Source organism: Schistocerca americana, unplaced genomic scaffold (genome assembly GCF_021461395.2).
Source record: "Schistocerca americana isolate TAMUIC-IGC-003095 unplaced genomic scaffold, iqSchAmer2.1 HiC_scaffold_412, whole genome shotgun sequence".
NCBI lineage: Eukaryota > Metazoa > Arthropoda > Insecta > Orthoptera > Acrididae > Schistocerca > Schistocerca americana.
The window spans coordinates 55,001-62,500 of record NW_025726140.1 but is presented as its reverse complement, the minus strand read 5'-3'; the positions used below and the strand labels follow the sequence as shown (position 1 = coordinate 62,500).

Below are 7,500 nucleotides of genomic sequence, written 5' to 3'. Positions count from 1 at the left end.
GACCTGTTATTGCTCAATCTCGTGCGGCTAGAAGCCGCCTGTCCCTCTAAGAAGAAAAGTAATCGCTGACAGCACGAAGGATGTCACGCGACTAGTTAGCAGGCTAGAGTCTCGTTCGTTATCGGAATTAACCAGACAAATCGCTCCACCAACTAAGAACGGCCATGCACCACCACCCACCGAATCAAGAAAGAGCTATCAATCTGTCAATCCTTCCGGTGTCCGGGCCTGGTGAGGTTTCCCGTGTTGAGTCAAATTAAGCCGCAGGCTCCACTCCTGGTGGTGCCCTTCCGTCAATTCCTTTAAGTTTCAGCTTTGCAACCATACTTCCCCCGGAACCCAAAAGCTTTGGTTTCCCGGAGGCTGCCCGCCGAGTCATCGGAGGAACTGCGGCGGATCGCTGGCTGGCATCGTTTATGGTTAGAACTAGGGCGGTATCTGATCGCCTTCGAACCTCTAACTTTCGTTCTTGATTAATGAAAACATACTTGGCAAATGCTTTCGCTTCTGTTCGTCTTGCGACGATCCAAGAATTTCACCTCTAACGTCGCAATACGAATGCCCCCGCCTGTCCCTATTAATCATTACCTCGGGTTCCGAAAACCAACAAAATAGAACCGAGGTCCTATTCCATTATTCCATGCACACAGTATTCAGGCGGGCTTGCCTGCTTTAAGCACTCTAATTTGTTCAAAGTAAACGTGCCGGCCCACCGAGACACTCACTCAAGAGCACCCTGGTAGGATTGCAACGGGGTCCGCCTCGGGACGCACGAGCACGCACGAGGCGCGTCGCACGCCTTCAGCTCGCCCCACCGGCAGGACGTCCCACGATACATGCCAGTTAAACACCGACGGGCGGTGAACCAACAGCGTGGGACACAAATCCAACTACGAGCTTTTTAACCGCAACAACTTTAATATACGCTATTGGAGCTGGAATTACCGCGGCTGCTGGCACCAGACTTGCCCTCCAATAGATACTCGTTAAAGGATTTAAAGTGTACTCATTCCGATTACGGGGCCTCGGATGAGTCCCGTATCGTTATTTTTCGTCACTACCTCCCCGTGCCGGGAGTGGGTAATTTGCGCGCCTGCTGCCTTCCTTGGATGTGGTAGCCGTTTCTCAGGCTCCCTCTCCGGAATCGAACCCTGATTCCCCGTTACCCGTTACAACCATGGTAGGCGCAGAACCTACCATCGACAGTTGATAAGGCAGACATTTGAAAGATGCGTCGCCGGTACGAGGACCGTGCGATCAGCCCAAAGTTATTCAGAGTCACCAAGGCAAACGGACCGGACGAGCCGACCGATTGGTTTTGATCTAATAAAAGCGTCCCTTCCATCTCTGGTCGGGACTCTGTTTGCATGTATTAGCTCTAGAATTACCACAGTTATCCAAGTAACGTGGGTACGATCTAAGGAACCATAACTGATTTAATGAGCCATTCGCGGTTTCACCTTAATGCGGCTTGTACTGAGACATGCATGGCTTAATCTTTGAGACAAGCATATGACTACTGGCAGGATCAACCAGGGAGCTGCGTCAACTAGAGCTGAGCAGCCGGCCGCCCGGGAGTGTGTCCCGGGGGCCCGCGCGAACACGCAAGCGTCCGCTCAATTATTCTGCAAACAGGAGGAGGCTGAGCTCCCCTGCACAATACACCTCGAAACCCTCTCAGGTCCCGGCGGCGCGCAGCGCCGTCCTAAGTACTTGGTCGGGTTCGAGAGAGGCGCAATCGCCCGGAGTTTGGCGAGTAGACGCTTTAGGTGCGACCACCCGTGCTCCCAACTGAGCTTGCCGCTGCCGACAGAGGCCCGGGAGCGTGCTGTCGTGGCATTGCCGGCGGGAGACAACACGCGCCACCTACGGTGGCCGGCAGCTCCAACGCCAGCGCCACAGAAGGACAAAAGCCCCACTTGGGTGCCGAAGCGAACTCTCCCAGCACAGCGCACGCGCCAACACGTCCGCACAGCTGCGATACAAACCACCTGCGAGAACCGCAGAGGCGACCGAGCAGCAGACGGCGTCGCGGCGCCGAGCGCCGGGCGGCGGCGCATCCTCAGCGCACACAGTCCTCAATCGGACCAGCACACTGCAGATGTCCACCGCGCTTCGCACCGGGCCCGCGAGGACCTACTTTGGCCGCACGGCGCCGCGTGCAGGGTGCGCCGGCGCGCAGCTGCGCCGCCTGCCGCCTCCGTCGGCCGGCGCGCCTGCCACTGGCCGCCCCCACCAGCCGGCTGTAGCGCGTGCGCCCACGCACCGCGCGGCCAGCACGCCGGGAGGCCCCCCCTCACCGGCCGGGGACGGTCCCACCCAGCCACCGCCGCGTATCGCTTCACACCCACATGCCATTCACGTTCGTGGGCATGGTGGGTATCGCTGAAACAACCGGTTGGTAGCTCAACCGATCGTCGCCATCACTGATTCACCTCTAGCGAGAACAACCGCACCACAACCGTTTACCAGTTGTTCATTTGCGTAACGTCACCAGCAAACGTAGACGTCCATCGCCATTTGCAAATTCAACGATTGTTGCATGCCTGTGTCAGGTGTCACGACACACTATGTCTGCCCACATACACGCAACAACATGTGCACGCTTCGCGAACACGTGGAAGGTGGCCCCCGTACGTATGCGATGTCCATTGCGCGAACGACTGTCAACCGGCCTCTGTCGCATGTCGCAGATGTGGAACGCAGTGCACCATGCTATCACGGTGTGTGAGAAGAGACGACTACGTCTGACAACACGCGCCACTACATCAACAGACGGCTCATGCTGATCGCCATCCACGGCATACCATACTGCAATCCAGCTCTTATAGGGAGACGACACGTAGCTGAGTGCACAATATTTGGACCGTATGGTTCGCCGTTGTTGGCGCAGTCGTGGTACGGTCACACATGTACCACGATGTATCATTCAGTACATGAGGACCAATGTGCAGTACAGTGTGTGATTTGGACGTACAACATCAGCGGACAGTTGACACACGCCGTACCACAACGTAGGCTGTGCTTCGCCATGCAAATGCCAATGAACAACTGCGAAGGGCATTGAGCATGTACGTCCTGCTGCCATCCGCATTACAGTGTATAGCTGCAAGGTGTTTAACATGAAGCGATACTCTGGGGACCAGGCAGTGCGAGTAGCAAACTATATTGCGGGGGTTGCAGTTAGGCAACACCACACTAATTTAACGCGTCGTATGACAATTACAGAGCAGGTTAAGGCCCAACGTGTGTTGGGTTAAGGCCCAACGTGTGTTGGGTTAAGGCCCAACGTGTGTTGGGTTAAGGCCCAACGTGTGTTGGGTTAAGGCCCAACGTGTGTTGGGTTAAGGCCCAACGTGTGTTGGGTTAAGGCCCAACGTGTGTTGGGTTAAGGCCCAACGTGTGTTGGGTTAAGGCCCAACGTGTGTTGGGTTAAGGCCCAACGTGTGTTGGGTTAAGGCCCAACGTGTGTTGGGTTAAGGCCCAACGTGTGTTGGGTTAAGGCCCAACGTGTGTTGGGTTAAGGCCCAACGTGTGTTGGGTTAAGGCCCAACGTGTGTTGGGTTAAGGCCCAACGTGTGTTGGGTTAAGGCCCAACGTGTGTTGGGTTAAGGCCCAACGTGTGTTGGGTTAAGGCGCAACGTGTGTTGGGTTAAGGCGCAACGTGGGTTACGTTAAGGCGCAACGTGGGTTACGTTAAGGCGCAACGTGGGTTACGTTAAGGCGCAACGTGGGTTACGTTAAGGCGCAACGTGGGTTACGTTAAGGCGCAACGTGGGTTACGTTAAGGCGCAACGTGGGTTACGTTAAGGCGCAACGTGGGTTACGTTAAGGCCCAATATAGGTTAGGTTAAGGCCCAATATAGGTTAGGTTAAGGCCCAATATAGGTTAGGTTAAGGCCCAATATAGGTTAGGTTAAGGCCCAATATAGGTTAGGTTAAGGTACAATATAGGTTAGGTTAAGGTACAATATAGGTTAGGTTAAGGTACAATATAGGTTAGGTTAAGGTACAATATGGGTTAGGTTAAGGTACAATATGGGTTAGGTTAAGGCGCAATATGGGTTAGGTTAAGGCGCAATATGGGTTAGGTTAAGGCGCAATATGGGTTAGGTTAAGGCGCAATATGGGTTAGGTTAAGGCGCAATATGGGTTAGGTTAAGGCGCAATATGGGTTAGGTTAAGGGGAGTTGGAATGCCGGAAAATGGAAAAAATTCACATTTTCAGTTTTTAACCTTATAACTTAATTTGAAATTTTCTGCTTAAAATGGTGCAAAATTTGTTAAGAAATTCCAATTGGAAGTATTTTTATTTAATTTTTCAAAATTACATGTGCGCCCAGCAAAGTTACCCATCTTGTGATTTGTACACATTTAAATCTTCGCATTTCCGAAAACATTACATATAGAAGGCTGTGGATTTCACTCTTCAGTTGTAGAATCTTTGATCCTTCCATAGGTACCATTGTTTTTACGACTAGCTGTGTTTATTGTTCAGTTTTTGATCTGTGAGTGTTTGTTTTGAGCCTCGAGTTTAGTTTGTCGCTCATTTGGAGTTTGTTATCTGTCTTGTTTTGACTTTCAGTGGTGAGTGCGTAGTTTCTACGATGCCTAGGAGTGCATCATTATTTAAAAAGCGAAAGTTTCGCGGTAATAGATTTACAAATAACGTTTGTTCAAGTGATTCTGCTTCAGCACCTGTTGATGCTGGTGAAAGTTCTGACGTTTGTACAGCTGAGATGTGTGAAGGAGACACGCCCACCAGTGCATCAAAAAAGAAGTTATCAAACTGTGCAAGTGAAATTACAGATGAAGCTTCTAATGAACAATATGTTTTAGTCGACTTTCCTGTTTTTACTGAGTTTATGAAGAAATGTTTGTGTTGTAATCTTTGTGGAGGTTCTTTTGATATGAACATAACAAAATCTATAGGACTTTCCTGCAAAATTGCTATAGTTTGTGCCAGTTGTGAAAATGAGACCTGTTTTTGGAGCTCTAAAACATGCAGTAGCAATTTGTTTGAGAGTAATATCAGGCTAATGTATGCAATGAGAGCAATTGGTAAAGGACATACTGCTGCTCAAACATTTTGTGCCATAATGAATCTTCCACCTCCACCTGCTAAAATTGACAATTACACTGAAGTGATAGGAGATGCTGTTCAGTCTGTAGCAGATTTATCAATGAAAGCTGCTGCCAGTGAAGCAAAATATATAAATGAAGGAAACCCAGATATCCCTGTTGCTTTTGATGGAACCTGGCAGAAAAGGGGTCACACATCCAAAAATGCTGTTGCTACTGTTACTAGTGTGGACAGCGGTAAAGTTTTGGACTATGAAGTGCTCACTAAACATTGTTACCATTGTGCATCTGGTAAGATAGAAGCAGCTCACATATGTAGCAAGAATTATGAAGGTACGAGTGGAGGCATGGAGGCTGCCGCTGCTGTGAAAATGTTTAGCAGATCAGAAAAAGAACGGGGAGTATTTTACACAAAATTCCTTGGAGATGGGGACTCCAAGGCATACAAAAGTGTTACAGAATCCATGCCATATGTCAATAAGACAATAACTAAACTAGAATGTGTCGGTCATGTTCAGAAACGAATGGGCACTCGTCTAAGGAAACTGAAACAGAATCTGAAGGACAAAATTTTGTCAGATGGTAAAACCATTAGAGGTCGCCTGTCAGATAAAATTATAAATGAATTACAACAATACTATGGTATGGCAATAAGAAATAATGCAAATAATTTGCAGGAAATGAGACAAGCTGTATGGGCCACATATTTACATCGATCATCAACTGATGATAATCCTCAACATTTTGCTTGTCCAGATGGTCCTCAGTCATGGTGCAATTATAGAAAATCTCAAGCTACTGGGGATCCTTATCACCATAAAAATTATATTCCATTGGCTGTTATGGAAGTAATTAAACCAATATATAGAGACTTGGGGCATCCTGATCTTCTGCGAAAATGTCTTCATGGTTGTACCCAGAATCAAAACGAGTCGTTCAACAACCTCATTTGGACTCGTGTACCTAAGAATGTATTTGTTGGGATAAAAACATTGAAATGGGGAGTCAGTGATGCTGTTATTTCATTCAATGATGGTCATATGGGTAGGCTAAAGGTCATGGCAAGGCTCGGCATTGCTCCTGGTATCAACACCATCAGAGGTCTTCAGCTTCTGGACAGCGTGCGAGTAAGGAAGGCTCAGTATGCAGCTGAATTTAATACAAAAAAAGCAAGGGCAGCAAGGAGAAGAAAGCTTCTAGGTGAAGAAGAAGAACTAGAAGATGACCCTGATTACTCTGCTGGACACTTTTGATAATAGAATAAAAGGTATTTGTGAATTTTCATAATAAATTACTTTAATCGCATTTTCTGGCATTTGACATTTTTAGTGTTACATGTACCTTTATCTCATAAACCACTCAACCAACAACATTCAAATTTTCAGAAATGCTGCAAAACAGTTCAAAGAGGCCACTGAACTAGAATCATGACAAGAACTGGCTTATTCTCTGAACTAGGGAAGTTTATGTTATACTTTTTCCAATTAAAAATGGCTTAATGGTAAAAAATTCATAAATACTATACCAACAAAAAGAAAACATTGGTTCTAGTTCAGTGGGCTCACAATATATGCTGAAAACCTCTGCCAGAATTTCAAAGTTCTGAAGATAATAGTTCCAAAGAAAAAGGTACACAAAGTTAGCAAATTTAACATTGGCGAGATAGGGCATTCCAACTCCCCTTAAGGTACAATATAGGTTAGGTTAAGGTACAATATAGGTTAGGTTAAGGTACAATATGGGTTAGGTTAAGGTACAATATAGGTTAGGTTAAGGCACAATATGGGTTAGGTTAAGGCGCAATATGGGTTAGGGTAAGGCGCAATATGGGTTAGGTTAAGGCGCAATATGGGTTAGGTTAAGGCGCAACGTGGGTTACGTTAAGGCGCAACGTGGGTTACGTTAAGGCGCAACGTGGGTTACGTTAAGGCGCAACGTGGGTTACGTTAAGGCGCAACGTGGGTTACGTTAAGGCGCAACGTGGGTTACGTTAAGGCCCAATATAGGTTAGGTTAAGGCCCAATATAGGTTAGGTTAAGGCCCAATATAGGTTAGGTTAAGGCCCAATATAGGTTAGGTTAAGGCCCAATATAGGTTAGGTTAAGGTACAATATAGGTTAGGTTAAGGTACAATATAGGTTAGGTTAAGGTACAATATGGGTTAGGTTAAGGCGCAATATGGGTTAGGTTAAGGCGCAATATGGGTTAGGTTAAGGCGCAATATGGGTTAGGTTAAGGCGCAACGTGGGTTACGTTAAGGCGCAACGTGGGTTACGTTAAGGCGCAACGTGGGTTACGTTAAGGCGCAACGTGGGTTACGTTAAGGCGCAACGTGGGTTACGTTAAGGCCCAATATAGGTTAGGTTAAGGCCCAATATAGGTTAGGTTAAGGCCCAATATAGGTTAGGTTAAGGCCCA

General features: G+C 47.6%; 1 non-coding gene across 1 annotated transcript in view; it reads right to left on the bottom strand.

The window, feature by feature from the left end:
- LOC124582375 overlaps positions 1–1,539 on the bottom strand; it is a 1,910-nt gene extending 371 nt beyond the window's left edge. Inside the window, exon 1 of the ribosomal RNA XR_006973927.1 lies at positions 1–1,539. This exon is cut by the window's left edge and continues 371 nt beyond it. This is a non-coding gene — a ribosomal RNA (small subunit ribosomal RNA).
- Between the last annotated feature and the right edge of the window lie 5,961 nt (positions 1,540–7,500).